At 39.8% G+C, this 15,626-nt stretch overlaps 1 long non-coding RNA gene across 2 annotated transcripts in view; it reads right to left on the reverse strand.

Annotated features, from left to right (window-relative positions):
* Positions 1–15,626, reverse strand: part of LOC149460577 (uncharacterized) — a 650,812-nt gene that overhangs the window by 112,629 nt on the left and 522,557 nt on the right. For both annotated transcript variants that reach the window (XR_016313045.1, XR_016313046.1), the window contains one exon: positions 9,064–9,182. This is a non-coding gene — a long non-coding RNA (uncharacterized LOC149460577). The remainder of the gene's footprint in view (positions 1–9,063; positions 9,183–15,626) is intronic.

A 15,626-nucleotide genomic window follows, 5' to 3' on the forward strand; every position in this document is an offset into this window, starting at 1 on the left:
TAAGTTCCCCATGACTTCCTTCGCCTACTGTATTGTCACTTCTAAAGTGGGGAGTACAGACTGCACCTGCCAACACACTTGTTCAAGCTGTCTAAGAGGGGAATTTCTTCAGTTTGGAGAGTTTTTATTTCTCATTTCCTGTTGCATCCACAGGACAGGAAGTGAAAAGAAATCTCCCCAAGGGAACACAAATGCAAAATTAAAAGAAAATTACAAGGCTTTTAGCCATTCCCTAAACGATCTAAAAAGAAAGGAAAAAGTTTTGGCTTCAGAAATACTTTAAGACACAATAATCCCAGAGTGGCCAGATACAGAAATCCTGTGCTCACTGTAATGCTGCACTGCACAGAGCTAAGATATCAAATTAATATTTAGTAACTATACAGTGAATATTCATATTCAGTAACACTCAGCAGAGAAAAATACAACATTTTCTATTGTTAAAAAGATCCCTTCAATTACAAAAGAACACTTAGAAGTGCCTTCGTTCACTAATCTTCTGACCTTTTTCGGGGAGCCTCTCAGGTCTTTTCACACCTGTACTCCTCTTTGATGCATTTGCCATGGGAATCAATGGAAACACATTAAAATGCGTATCAGGGGCGCATGCGCCGCCGGCTCCGGGATGACAGCTCTGTGAAGAGAGCTTCGTATCCCCGCCAGCCATAAACCGGCTTACACTGGACCCAGCGACAATACAGACCTCTCCCCGCACTGATAAGGGGATGCAGGTCTCCTCTAAATCCCCAGGGATATGCCCCGACGCCGCAGATCACCAGGGAAGCCGGGAAAGCTGACAAGCTTTTTCCCAGCTCTTAGCCCCTGCAGCCAAGATGGCGCCGGCTCCTCACAGCATGATGCTTCGCAGCCAGAACGGAGCACGGAGCACATCACAGACCCCAGGCTCAAAGCATCCTTGTATCCTGGAGACCCTGGTGAGTCCTCTCCGCCCTTGTCTCCCACCACAAGCAGCCCTGCTAAATCCAGACCTAGGCTGGACATAGAGAACCCTCCTGTCATTCAGCCTTCCTATTCTGCACTTAATTCTGCTATATCTACTCCATCCTTAATAGAAACTTTTCCTGCTTCAGACAAACCTATCACTGAACTGTCTATGAAAAGTATGCTTCTCTCACTGCAACAAACTTTACATGATGACCTGACGACGACACTATCCCAAATTTCAACCGCGGTACAACAACAAGACCACCATATCTGCCATATTGAAGATAAAATGGGGGAAATGTTCACAGCTCATAATGACCTAATAGACGCATACACCATCCAGGGCACCGACATAGAACAGATTAACCTCAAACTAGCGGATCTAGAAGACCGCTATCGGTGGAACAACATCAAATTCCACGGAATCCCAGAAACCATCAATTCCATATTTACAAAAATACATGAAAAACCTCATTCCTTCCCTATCAGATGTGGAGCTCGCTATAGACCATGCACACAGGTTACCTAAACCATCGTTCCTACCGCCTGCAATACCTAGGGACATCCTGGCACGCATCCACTTTTACAATGTGAAAGAAAAATTATGATAGCCGCGAGTAACACTGCATCACTACCACCAGACCAAGCGAATATAAAATTATTTGCAGACCTATCTAAAGCCACACTTCTCAACCGCAAGAAGCTTGTCACTATTACAAAAGCGTTGCGGAACCATGGAATTGGCTACCAATGGGGCTTCCCCACAAAGCTCATTCTTAAACAACAAGGAAGGCTCTTTACGATTAAATCCCTTGAGGCAGGCATCGATCTCTTGAAAGCCTGAAATATCCTACCAGCGGACTCCCACCAACCCGCCTCCAACCATATACAACACATGGAAGCTGAGTGGTCAGGATCCTGAGATCACCACCATCAACAACCAACCAACAAGCTGGGACTCTATCAACCGCTAATGGCTGGCAGACGGCCCCATTATGACCATCCTTGAACCCCAAGTTATTCGTCAACATGACTTACTACGTGAGTCATGAACTATCTAAAATAGGCAGAGTAGCGACATTAAAAATGCTCATCCTACCGAAAATTCTCTATATTTTCTGCACACTCCCCATACCGGTCACCAATACTTTTTTCTCCAAACTTCAATCGATATTTACCAGATTCTTATGGAATTCCAAAAAACCTAGATGTACCACCAATCTCTTAATCAGACCACCCTCCAAAGGAGGCGCTAGCCTTCCACACCTTAAATCTTACTATAATGCCACTCTCTTGAACCAAATATATTTTTGGTGGCACCCAACCAGAGAAAAATCCTGGTCCACAATGGAAACCTCACCCTTCCTTCCACTTAAATCACAACATCTACTCTTAACTACAATAATCACACAAACGACATATCACTTAAAGCACCCATGTATACAAGCCACCCTTCAAGCCTGGAAAGATCTTTTATCCACAGATTACGCAGACTCCAAACAACTCCATACCCCACTCAACATATTACACTCCATTACGCCCTCCCTAGATTTAACCTAGTGGGAAAAACGAAACATACATCATATAGCAGACCTTTACAAAAATAACATCCTACACTCATTTCAATATCTTCAAACCAAATTTAATCTCCCTGCCACTGAATACTTCACCAACTTACGAATCACCCACTGCATCCAAACGAACAAAATACACCATACCATAACATTCCCGGCTATGGCCTACACCTATTTCTCCAGACCGCATTACCCAAGTAAAGGCATCTCTACCTTCTACAAATATTTAACGGACCTGCAATTTACCTTAAAATCTACCTCTTTATCCAATTGGGAAAAAAACCTAGCAGAAACCATCCCAACCCACACATGGACTACCGCATTTAACTCCACTTACAAATCCTATCACTGCAGCTCACATTGGGAATCCTACTTGGTACCTATCCCCTGCCAGACTTGCCATTTTCTACCCAAAACATTCCCCTTCTTGTTGGAGACAATGCGGGGACATAGGCTCCACTCTTCACATACTATGGTCCTGCAAATCTATTAAATCCTTTTGGAATAGTGTATTCCAACTAATAGCCGAAGTTTCCAAAATAATGATAACCCCAAATCGGGCTCTTGCACTCTTACACATCGGGATTACCAAATTCCCATATACCTCCCGTACCATCATTGTCCACATACGTTTTGCAACTAAACTAAATATAACCCGATTATGGAATACCACCACAGCCCCTTCCCTTCAATCGCTAATCTCAGATCTTAACTTCCAATGCGAAATGGAAAAAAGACTGGCCACTAATAACTCCACCCAACATAAGTTTAATTCTTTATGGTCTAACTGGTTACAAAACCCTAACTGCTCCGTAAAACACTGATACCTTACAAACAATCATTCAACCTATCCATGTCAGACTGGTACTCCTCCCCCATCCTTCCACAACTTCTCCTCCCCTCCCCACTACCCCCCCCTATTATTCTCCCCCTGTTTAATCCCCCCTTACTACTTACTACTCCACCTCACGGTTCAGTCCACTCCAAGCATACCTCTGATGTTTATGTCGCAACTCTAGTTCCAACCCCAGCCAAAAGGTGGGGTAACATCCTAATAAAGTTATATTGTATGCATACAATTTATACTGAACCAAATGTTTCTTTCTGTTAAATTGTTTTGAAAACTTTCAATAAAAATTATTGAAACATAAAATGCATATCAATGCATGTGTTAAGATGCACATCAACAAATGTCAAAGTGCATTGATGTGTGTTAGACAAACACTGTAGTGTGATACGCATTAAAAACACACAACATTGCATGTTACGGATTTCAAAATATATAAAAAAAATGCACAACAATGCACATCGATGTGTTTTTTGATGCTTATACATTGATTTGAATAGAAAATGGTTTGAGAGGAAAACATAGGTGTAAATACACCCTTGCTGTCTGAATTAAAGCATATGTCAAGGCAAAATAAAAAAACAATGCTGTGCACCTTTGCAATACATGCATATTTCCCTTTGTTTTTTAACTTAAAAAATCCTGCAAGCACAGAAAAATACTTGTTGATCTACCAAAATGCTCTCAGCTCTTAAAGTGCATTTCTACTTTTGCAGTCAAATTTTTAGACAACTTTATATGTTCCTAACGTGTTCCCATTCACAGAGCATACAAACAAAATATATTTTAAATAGTAATTCTTATCATTCCAGCTGTTTCTTTGAAGAAGGCTTTTGGGTAGACAATTTCAAAGTGAAAGTGGAGGGAAAAAGTAGGGATAGACTTTGTTTCCTTCATTAACATACAGAATCCAAGTCTTGAGATCTTTAACCTGTTGTTAAGACAGACAGTGTTCATATCTATTAAATATTTATCTCTGGGACAAGTATTACCTGGACTGTAGCTGATAACTGCTGTAGAACTCCTTCCTTTGTTGCTGCTGTAGTATCTTTCTGCAGTGTGGACAGGGTTAAACTGAATATTCATTAATGCAGAAGTGTGGCAGCCATCTTTAAGGAGACCACTTTGCAATATCCACCTATGGAGTGTCTCAAGTGCAGGGGGCAGCCATCTTGGCTATGTCTGGTTTGAGAGATTGACTGATGAAACAGAGCAGGGGGACAGTGAACTGGGCTGCTGGAAAAGGGATCTCTGCTGTGCCACCAGCCTGGAGAATGTAGAGAGGAAGCCACTGTTGGGACCATGTGCTGCTACAACCTTTTCCTATACTGAGCAGCCTAGAGAGAACACCACAAGGTTGCAGTGAAGGGCAAACAGTGGTGTGTCACCAGAAGTTTCTGGACCTATCTGCTATGCTGTCCAGGAGAAGAGTGCTGATCAGAGACTGCCACTGCCATCATACTCTAGGCAGTGCGACATGTGAAGGGACCTGGATCCTGTGAGCCTGTACTGGGGATCTTTGTGTCACTTACTGAATGCAGCAACCCCTGACCATCAGGAGAGGACCACTGGCTACTACTGCTTGGTGCTAGCTTGTGAAGAGGGACCCCTTTGCAAACCTACATGGAAATTCCTGAAGTTTGGAGAGCACCTACTGTGGTGAAGGACCACTTGGTCACTGACTTTCCTTTTTTTCATGGTACTGCAAAATAGTTTTGCCCCAGTGGGGTTGCCTTATTTGGGAACAATCCAGTGCCCTTTTGGATTAAAAAGACTGTACTAGAGAGCACACCCACCATTTGTAAGGAAGGAAAAGAGTAACTATCTCAGCTGGATTGAAAGAGAGAGATCATAGCAACTTCTATCCCTGTCTGACTTTAACTTCACCTATACGTAATCAGAGCGTGTGTCTGGAGAACCAGAGGAGGGTGCCCTAGGTCTAGAAGGAAGCTAACATTATAAATGTTAATCTTTTGTCTGGGGGGGGGGGACTGCTGTGCTTTCTTCAAGGGCTCCATCTTTGCTGGCCCACATTTTTTGTCATCATTCAATGGCCAGTGTGGCAAAATGGAGTCATAACAACTTAGAAATGTCTTTATATACTGTTACTAAGTAAATACAGTTCAGTTCTGTTAATAACTGTTAGTGAGAAGTGTTAGTGCAGGTGTTTAACCATATCTCTCAAAGTAATATTATTGTCTTATTGATTGTTTGTAAAAGTACACTTGCTAATCCTCTGTTCTGTTAGGCTATGCTTGGTCTAATAAACTCTGAAATATCTCGAGATGTGTCAGCAAGTGCTGGGTGATGGAGGTGTGTCATCTTTAGGTGTGTAGAGAAATCGCAAAACAATTCATTGTCTCCTCTGGAGGTAGCACTACCCAAGCACAGTTCAAAAATTCCACTATGCCTTTCTGGTCAACAATGATCCAGTTATAAATAAAAATATTTAGACCTTTCTCTAAAACAAAAGGATGTTTTGATATTCACAGCATATTCTCCATCTCCATCTGGGACCCTTTTGACCTACCTGCCTGCCTATATATTAGTGTTTTTTAGACCTTGTATCAGCTAAATAGAGCATTTGATTAAGTCTGTGCATGGTTGTATATGCATTCTTAATATCTGCATACCATGTTTATTTTTGTGTCCTTAGGAGCATCTGTTTATAAAGTTAGTCAGTGTGTTTGATGTAGCTTCCCACTGACAAGGATCCTATGTGCAAGTGAAAAATATTCCCATCAAGACTTTTGTGCCAATTGCCCATTTCTGGAATTGGATTAATTGATTCATTTAATGCCTTTATTATTTTTGATCACCCATCGTATATTAATTTCCCTTTGTCCTGGCCACCCCTACCTCTACAATTAAGCTAAATTTGGGTGAAATGTATTAGTAGACATGGCCACAGGTAGGAACAACCAGAAAGCCAATCTGTCAGAACAAAATATCAAAGGTGTGATGTCATAAGTGTGTTTTTGTATGTTTAATGGTTAAATCTAGTTTACAGATGATAATATGATCTGGCAACACAGTACATACAGGGCAATTACGGTAAACATCAATCCCCAGCCCCATCCTTAACATTACACAAAAGGGGAAAACTTAATTTGTGAAGTTTCCAGAAAAAATAAAAAGGTAAGCAGTAATTTTTATTTTTCCAAGTTATGCTATGTGATTAGGAACATGTAACAGATATAACAGAAATAACATAGGTGACTGCTACGATTAATTCCAATTTGTGTGAAACATGTCAGAGGGACATGACCAATGGGTGGGGATTTCAGCTGAAGCCTGCCTCATTTACTTCACACCACAGTTGAATACAGTGTGCAGCAATACTTGTATGCTATATTGTATATTAGAACGAGATGTGCCCAGGATCTACCAGCACCTGAATACTGAATGTAAACTCAGGAGACTGTTACTGTGAGCTCGGAGTGGCACTGATCCATTATGGTAAATATGACATAGATGTTATCCCAATTTGGCTGCAGAAGTGGAAATAAACTTTAAGTCCTGTTGTGGGCTGACGAAACCCTGCTTTTTTGTGGACTGAGTTGTGCCAGTCCTGCCTTTTGGTACATTTTTCAAATCCTCTCACTCTCAGATCTGTATAACAATCATTCCGTAGTCCAAGATAAGAACTTGGAGGGATACATTGGTTCTTTGAGATAGCGCAGGAAGTGTGCAGAGGGCATAAGACAGTTGTGAATTTCTGGCAAGATCAACAGGCATTTTTTGCTCTTATCAGATACATCACAGCTCTTTTAATAGTAACATTGACATAGCAAAATGGAGCAAATAAGAGAAGATCATTAAGGTTTTCAGATACAGTACTTTACTGTAACAACATCATTCGCCACTACAGCAGTGTCCTACTACAGTATTGCTCCTTTAAAGTGAACCTGCACTTTACTTATTCAAGCCAACACAACAGATTAACTTTATTGCCCCTCCGCTGCAGCTCACTTTTCCTTCATTCAGCTGGAGGGAGCTAGAAAAGGCTGCCCTCTGTAAATACACATTCACTCTAGTCAGAGTTTACAAGGCCATGAGAACTCTCCCCATCTTCATGTGACAATTCTGGGCCAATCACAAGGTTCCGTCACATAAAAGGCGAGAGTTACTTGCTTCTCCATACAAGGAAGTATGGATATTTTCTTCATTTTTGGTGGCTCAGTGAAGCGCGGAGTGGAGGAAAAATGAAACCATGTTGCTTAGAAGGGAGGCATTAAAGAGAACATGTTGCTTTTCCCTGCACAGGCAAAGCAAAACTTTAAAAGTAAAACTGATTCCAATATTGGTTCAATCTGTCTTACAGTACTGTAATTAGACTTGACAAAGAGCAAAAGATGTAGACCAACAACAACACTTTGCCAATAGTAGCAACTGCACACCTTGACAAAGAACCACCCAGGTTCACTGCAGTCAAATAGTCGTTAGATAAACAAGTAGAGGTTTAAGCGCTCACAGGTCTTGTGGCAGCAGAATTAAAGCATAGTTTCACTTTTGCAGTTGAATTTGAGAAAACCCTACTATGTGTTTGTTATGTGTTTTTTATTCACACAGCATGCATTAAAAAATTTTTATTTTATTTTTTTTCATACCTTTTAGGTGTTTATCAGGAGGAGGTGTCATGGCTGACTGCAAGGTTTTTTGAACAATGTTAGAGTGAGCCTGTCCCAAGTCTGTTTTCATTACCATAGAATACAAGAAGCCCAGCCTCTACGCCTTTATGTCTTTGGTTAGGAGTGTTTAAATCTAGTTACAATTGATAATGAAGATCTGCCTGCATAGTACAGACAGGGTTAATCATGGCAAGCACAGCTACCCAATCCCCTCAAACTTCTTGCTGGAGGCTCCAGAATAGAGCATCTAAAAAAGTTAAGCTGCAATTTTTAAATGTTCTTTTTTTAGTTATGCTATTTGAATGGGAATATGTAACAAATATAAGGGAGGTGATATCCCAATTTGGCTGCAAAAGTGGAATTACAGCTTAAACTGGCTAAACACTAGTAGATTCTGGAACAAACATTTCTTTAACTTTACAATTATTGTTCAAAAGTGCTGAAAAATGTTGTTTATTTTTAACTTTTGATGCTGGAATGAATGTCATTTCTCAAATGAGAACCACATTCACTGTTAGAAATCCATTCATTTGAGAAAAAATTTTCATCCTGCTCCTTTCAATTTTCTTGTCACTTGTTGAAAGCAAATGCATATTTGACCCCACTAATGATTAGAAAATCAAACAATCGTTCTTACAATGAAATTTTTTTAACTGAATTCTACTAGTGTATAGCCAGCTTTAGAGTAGACAGCCAACATTTTATTGTTTCATTGGGCCTTAGCTCATCTTTATTGAGGTGAGGGGACTTCATAAAGATTGACTAAGCCCCATCGTAACATCAGACAGAATAAAATGTTTTCTGTCTACTCTCAATCTTCTGCTGCAAGATCTGTGAGTGATCCATCTTCTACTTATTTATCTAATGACCATTTATGAGTGCCTAGACCAAAACAATATACCATGGTAGTGTTATGTATAGTCCACCAAATTCATACAGCCCAGAAAAATTACATCGCTTAGAATTATTATACAACCACAAAAGATAGATACCACTCATAACGAGCACTTAGTAAAATAGCACCAGATTTTTTCAAACATCAGCAACTGAGCAGTTCACAACTTACCACACAGAAGAGTTGGTGCTATCCATTTTCATGTGGTTATCAGTGGACGATTTGCTGTATCCATCTACTAGATTACCCAAAGGATTTACGTGATATCCCCTTCCATGTATTTTGTGTAACTGTTAAAAAACAAGATGCATTATACAGAGCTATTATTTACAAATTATGTTTGCAATTTTATATTCTTTATTCATAAAAGGTTGAATTAAATTGAATGCTTGCCACAGATTGTTTCTAGTTTTGGACAGCATGGGTAGGGTTAGAACCTCTGTCAGGTTTTTCTGCCGTCTATGTCCCCCATTGTCAAGATTGGGGCAGGGGAAATCCAATATTTTATGATTATAAAGGGAACAGGAATTGAGGTGACATCTTCTAGTGGGACACTTTTCCAGGTGGAAGCAGTCAGAGGTGAGATTTTCACTCACTTTGGGAAGATTTCCATTCACTTCATACCCCAGAGACCTGACAGGAAGTCTGGAATCTCCCTAGTGGGTATGTAGACAGCAGTATAAATGAAAGTGGGTCTACTCCTTTCCTATTCTATCCAAAGCTTAAAAGCATAATCTTTTTCCATTAAGGAATTAAACTGTTTTGTTATTAAAGTACCCAGCAAAATGACTCACAGCCTTCCTGAGACGCAAGGGCTGTGAGTAAAGTTGCTGCCATAGATACTAATAGAACCAAACATTGATCTGTGGTAGGACTTTGTCTTTGAATCACTTCATTTTAACATAGCTGATCTAAGAGCTTGGGTTAGTCTTCACATAGCCCTCTAATTTCCTGTGCCAGCTATTCAGATTAACTTCTTTCCTGATGATTTCTAGATCAGAAATCAGAGAAAGTGGCACAGAGTAGGTACCATTTATATCATTTTATTACTTCCATTTAATTAAAAACTAGAGCCACTCATACAGTAAAATGTGATTCCAGCATGCAGGAATATTGTTGACCTTAAAGTAGTATAGGTGCAATTGAGGAGAGATTTCTAGGTTTTGCTAAAATTAGTGAACTAGTTCTAGTTTACCAACTGGAAGTCTACTGAACCTACAGAATGCCCCTTACTGTGCCTAGTAAGCAAATACCAATCATAAGTGTAGTGCCCTCCTAGCTAGGCTGCTAGGTAAATTTAGTTTTTGGCTCTACTGTAGTGGGTGGAGTAGTTGTCGATTGTGTTGGTCTGATCAGGATTCCTGAGCTGAGAGTTTGATTGTTTCTCCCTGAAAGAAGTTTTCAGAGCATAGGGCTGGGAGACTTAAATTCTCAGTTGAATATTTTTCATGCTCCAACCTGAGGATTACACATACTGGAGGACACTCTACTGAAGTCCCGGGTCTGGAGAAGGCTTTTGTTATCTCCTCACAAAAGGATTGACTTACTAAAACCAGACAGTGCACAACCTGGTGTAGCTGTTCATGGTAGCCAATCAGCTACTAACTTCAGTTTGTTCAATTAAGCTTTGACAAAAAAAAAACTGGAAGCTGATTGGTTTCTATGCAGAGCTGCACCAGATTTTTCACCCTCCAGTTTTAGTAAATCAACCCATAAGGATCAACCTGTGGATGCTGGGTGGCAAATATCTGCAGGGACACTGTGAGTAAAGACCTTGTTGGGACTGTAACTGTGCGAGTTGTACAAGGGAACAAAGTGCCAGAAGTGGCTTTGTAGACTGCTGCGTTAGGTTTCTAGATATACTGGCAACTCCTTGCTACCTCTAGGATGCTACTATTGAAAGATTAGAGAGAAGTTTGTCCTCCTATTGTTGTTGCTGATCGTTTTGTTTACTGTGACCCTAAACTCCTCTCCTGTTAAATTTTTTCAGCAATAAACTCTAAAAGACATCCCCTAGATGAAGCCTTAATTTTCGGTGTGCGTGGGACAGAACTTGTGTGACTGGCAGCCTTTGTACTATTTTGTACCTGGGTACATTCTCATTGGTCCCTTCGCACTACTTCATTGAGCACTGCACAAGTAAAGTTAGTCACCTACAGCACTGACATTGGTAGGTTTCCTAGCTGCTTCAGCTAAAGGATACCAATGAACTAAAAAGGCTCTGCTAATAATTGATTCGATAAAGATATTGTAAGCAGGGATCTAAACTTGAATGGCTTAAAATTACTACAGTTATAAATACTTTTTTAATACAAGAGTTAAAAGCCCTGGTGAAATGCACTGAATTTCTCACATTTTTGCCTATTGTCTAAAATTATGCCCATGGTTCCCAAATCTTTCTACAGGCACTAGTGGATTATCAGAAGCTTTCCAAGCCCACTTCTACGTTTGAAGTGTTCAAATAATAAACATTATTTAATTTGAGGTCCAGTGCTACATTTCAAAATTAGGGTTTAACCCAAGTTTTATCTTGTTTAAAGCAATATACTGCCTATTTAAATATATATATATAATTCTACAGAGCTTTTAGGACTAGGCTAAGTTGTATGTAGATGACAAGTCTTAAGCCTCCTATTATTAGAAAGGAAGGATGTCTATTTTCAGCATGTGTTATCATAATAGGACATTAAGAACTCCAAAACATTCATCATTTCCTTTGAAATCATTCAGCATTCCATAAAATTGCCTTTTGCCATGCTTTTAGATATTTTACTTGGCCAACAGTAGGCTAACTGGTGATACTGTTAAGTAAGCTGTCTCACAAGAATCACTGTGCCCAATGCAAGAGATGCAATCAAATTTCTAGGCACATTGAATTCTGAAGTCAAACATTATGTTGTTAGTACCGTATACTATAGCACAGGTACAGTTCAGTGAAAGACATTTCTGGCAAAGAGGTAAGAGTAAATGATTAGAAGCAGGGTTAGGATTTGGGTTGCCAGTTTTGGTAAGCAATTAGGTAGGTATTTACATGTAATAAAACATGTATGCTAAGCAGCATTTCTCAGCCAGGGTTCCTTGGGGCCCTCGGGCTCCCCTAGAAGCTATTAGGCATTCCTTAGGTAGATTACAGTGTTTGATTGATCTGCAAATTTCTGGCATGAAGCTCACTTGGCAGAGCCAGTGACATGGCACCAGTTGAACCTCGTATCTCACATACAGTGGGGAAAATAATTATTTGATCCCCTGCAGATTTTGTAAGTTTTCCCACTCACAAGAAATGAAGGGTCTATAATTTTTATCATAGGTGTATTTTAAATGATAGAGACAGAATATCAACTAAAATTCCAGACAAAACACACGATACAAATGTTATAAATTGAGTCGCAGTTCAGTGAGCAAAATAAGTATTTGTACCCCAAGCTAAACATGACTTAGTACTTAGTGGAGAAACCCTTGTGGGCAAGCATAGAGGTAAGATGTTTCTTGCAGTGGGTTACTAGGTTTGCACATATCTCAGATCTTCTCTACATCATTATGGTTTCTTGGCTGTCGCTTGGCAACTCTAAGTGTCAACTCTCTCCATACATTTTCTATAGAATTAGGATCTGGAGACTGGCTAGGCCACTTCAGGACCTTAATGTGCTTCTTCTTGAGCCACTCCTTTGTTGCCTTGGTGGTATTTTTCGGGTCATTGTCATGCTGGAAGACCCATCCACGACCCATCTTCAGTGTTCTGGATGAGGGAAGAAGGTTCTCATTTACAATACATGGCCCTGCCCATTGGCCCCTCAATGTGGCAAAGTTAGCCTGTACCCTTAGCAGAGAAAAAGCCCCAAAGCATAATGTTTCCATCTCCGTGCTTGCCTGTAGGGATGGTGTTCTCAGGGTCATAGTCAGCATTTTTTTTCCTCCAAATATGGTGAGTCAAGTTAATCCAAAGAGCTCAATTTTGGTCTCATTTGACCACAGCACTTTTCTCAATCCTTTTCTAAATCATGTAGATGATCATTGGCACACTTCAAACAGGCCTTCTTGAGGAGGGGGACCTTGTGGGCACTGCAGGATTTCAATCCATGGCAGCGTATTGTGTTACCAATGGTTTGTTTGGTGACTGTGTTCCCAACTGCCTTGAGATCATTCACAAGCATCTCCAGTGTAGTTCTGGGCTGATCCCTCACTTTTCTCATGATCATCCTTACCTCATGAGGAAAAATCTTGCATCTTTCCAGCAGTTGTTTCCTTCTCACCAAGCTTCTTGCTGATGGTCTTGTAGCACATTCCAGCCTTGTGCAGGTCTACAATCTTGTCCCTGATGTGCTTTGACAGCTCTTCGATCATTTGTCCATGGTGGTGAGGTTTGAATGGAAGGAAGAAATTCTGTGGACAGGTGTCTTTTATACACATAATGAGTTGTCATTAGGAGCACCTTCTTAAATTGACAGGAGTAATCTGTGTACCACATGACCACATAGCCAGTCTGTGGGAGCCAGAATTATTGTTGGTTGGTAGAGGATCAAATACTTATTTAACTCACTGAACTGCAATTTAATTTATAACATTTGTATCATGTGTTTTTCTGGATGTTTGGTTGATATCCTGTCTCTATCTTTTAAAATACACCTATGATAAAAATTATAGACCCTTCATTTCTTTGTAAGTGGGAAAACTTACAAAATCTGCAGGGTATCAAATAATTATATCCCCCAATGTAAGTAACCACTGACGCCAATGATCTTTTTAATTGTCAGTAAGAAGGGCCCCACTTGCCACCAACCATGAATGTAAGGGGTCCATCTGCCACTGACCACCTATGTAAAAATTAACCTCTTCCACTGACCACCTAAATGTAAAGGGTCCTTTTCCATTTACCACAAAAGTAAGGGAGCGCCTCTACCACTGATTAACAATGTAAAGGGAATCTTTTCCCATGGACCATTAATGTAAAGGGGCATTTCTCTACTGATTATCAATATAAGGAGATGCTTTTCCATTGACTTCCAAAGAAATATTTTCCACATTGGACATTAACGTGAAGGGGGGCCAACAGTGGTCATCATTTTTCACTGCCTATGTTCCTTTTCTAGCCATTATAATTATTTGCTTCATTTAAAGATTATTACTGAAAATATGTTTTTATATAGCACAGGGAGGTCAGAATAAATCCTCTTTGGGTGTTAAATACTCCAAGTATGCTGCATTCTTTTATTTATTTTTATATCTACAACTAAACAATCTTGTAAAAGTTACATGAGCTATAGGTATATTAATGTTGAACAGAGGTTTCGTGAGACCTGAAAATTATATGAAGGGTTTTTCCATGGTAAAAAGTTTGCAAAAGGCAGCTATAAAGTATAAATTGTAACACTGGGTACACATGGGAAGTTTTTTTTTTGTTCAACCCAGTGGGCTGAACGAAAAAAAATGTACAGATTGCCGTACTAACACATCCGAGGTTAAAGCAGTGATCTCCCTGCTGAGCTATTCTGCTCTGACAGAAGGCCAGCCTCCCCAGCCAGGACAAATTGATCAGCACTTGCAGCCATTGATTGCGAGCATTGATCCGATGCTGGTTTTCCAGCATGCTTGTTGGATGAGGAGTTGTACACATGGGCCGAAAGTTGGACGGTTCCTGTCAAACCAACTGTTTTCAGCTGAATTTCGGCCCCTGTGTACCTGGCTTTAGTCTCTTTCTTCCCAAGATATGAAAAATAATTTGGCAGGTTTTTTTTTTGCCTAAATAATGTAGCTCTGTCCTGTCCTATTTACTTATATGTTATGGTGTTGGCTGTAGTGTAACCTAAAGCCTGCCCAGCTAAGGCAAGTAATGTATCATTAGTTCTACTTTATAGTGAAAATGCCCATTTTAACTACAGTGAACATTTGTCCTAAAACTCACTCATTTTGTTCTCAGAAATGGCAATCCTTAACCATTAGGGAAATAAGTGTGAATATTTTCATCTAGGGTTTCGGTAAGTACCAAACCACATTTTGATTTGCCCTGGTTTTGCACACTTTTTCTTACAAAGTCATTTATTGTAGACAGCATAATCTGGTACAGAAGAACTTTCACTGACTTCAGATGCTAGATGAGTCAAAAGTCTGAGACATTGTTTATTAATATTCACAAGGGGCCATGATACCTTATAAAAACATGTTCTGGTGTCAAGTGTGGGTTGGGATAGAATTCCCTTTATTAGGGAATATGTAAATCTACACATTCATTATAATAGAATTATGACTGTTTAGAGTTTTGCATAGGCTCCAAAGTGACTGGTTCGCTTTAAAAACCCTTGACTGGGTCGGTGCACCCAGCTTGTGTTCTGTTACTCCTATAATTACGCCCTTGCAAAGTCTGTTATAATAGGCGGCATAAACTGCTTACTAATGGCCTGTCCTGTCTAAGCATAATTCTAACTTCTAGCAGAGGAAAAAATGATGCTTTGCCAGTAGAATGAAACAGATGAATCATTTGAAATTAAAGGCAGCAAATCTTTTCATAACCACACTCGTATTATAAAATCTATGACAGCCAGACTAAACCGCATTCACACTTCAGAAAAAGAAAAGCTGGCTGTGAACAGAAAAAAAAATATTAAATGCTTATTGTCTATAGAGACACATTCTGATGCTTTATTTTCTCTACAAACCCTGTAATGTACCATTAAGCATTTTTAAGAAACTATCACATAACTAAAATAGGTGACCATTTTGAGCTAATGGTTTAAAGTAAT

Source organism: Staurois parvus, unplaced genomic scaffold (genome assembly GCF_062004578.1).
Source record: "Staurois parvus isolate SC_StPar_1 unplaced genomic scaffold, SC_StPar_1.0 ptg000225l, whole genome shotgun sequence".
NCBI classification, from domain to species: Eukaryota; Metazoa; Chordata; class Amphibia; order Anura; family Ranidae; genus Staurois; species Staurois parvus.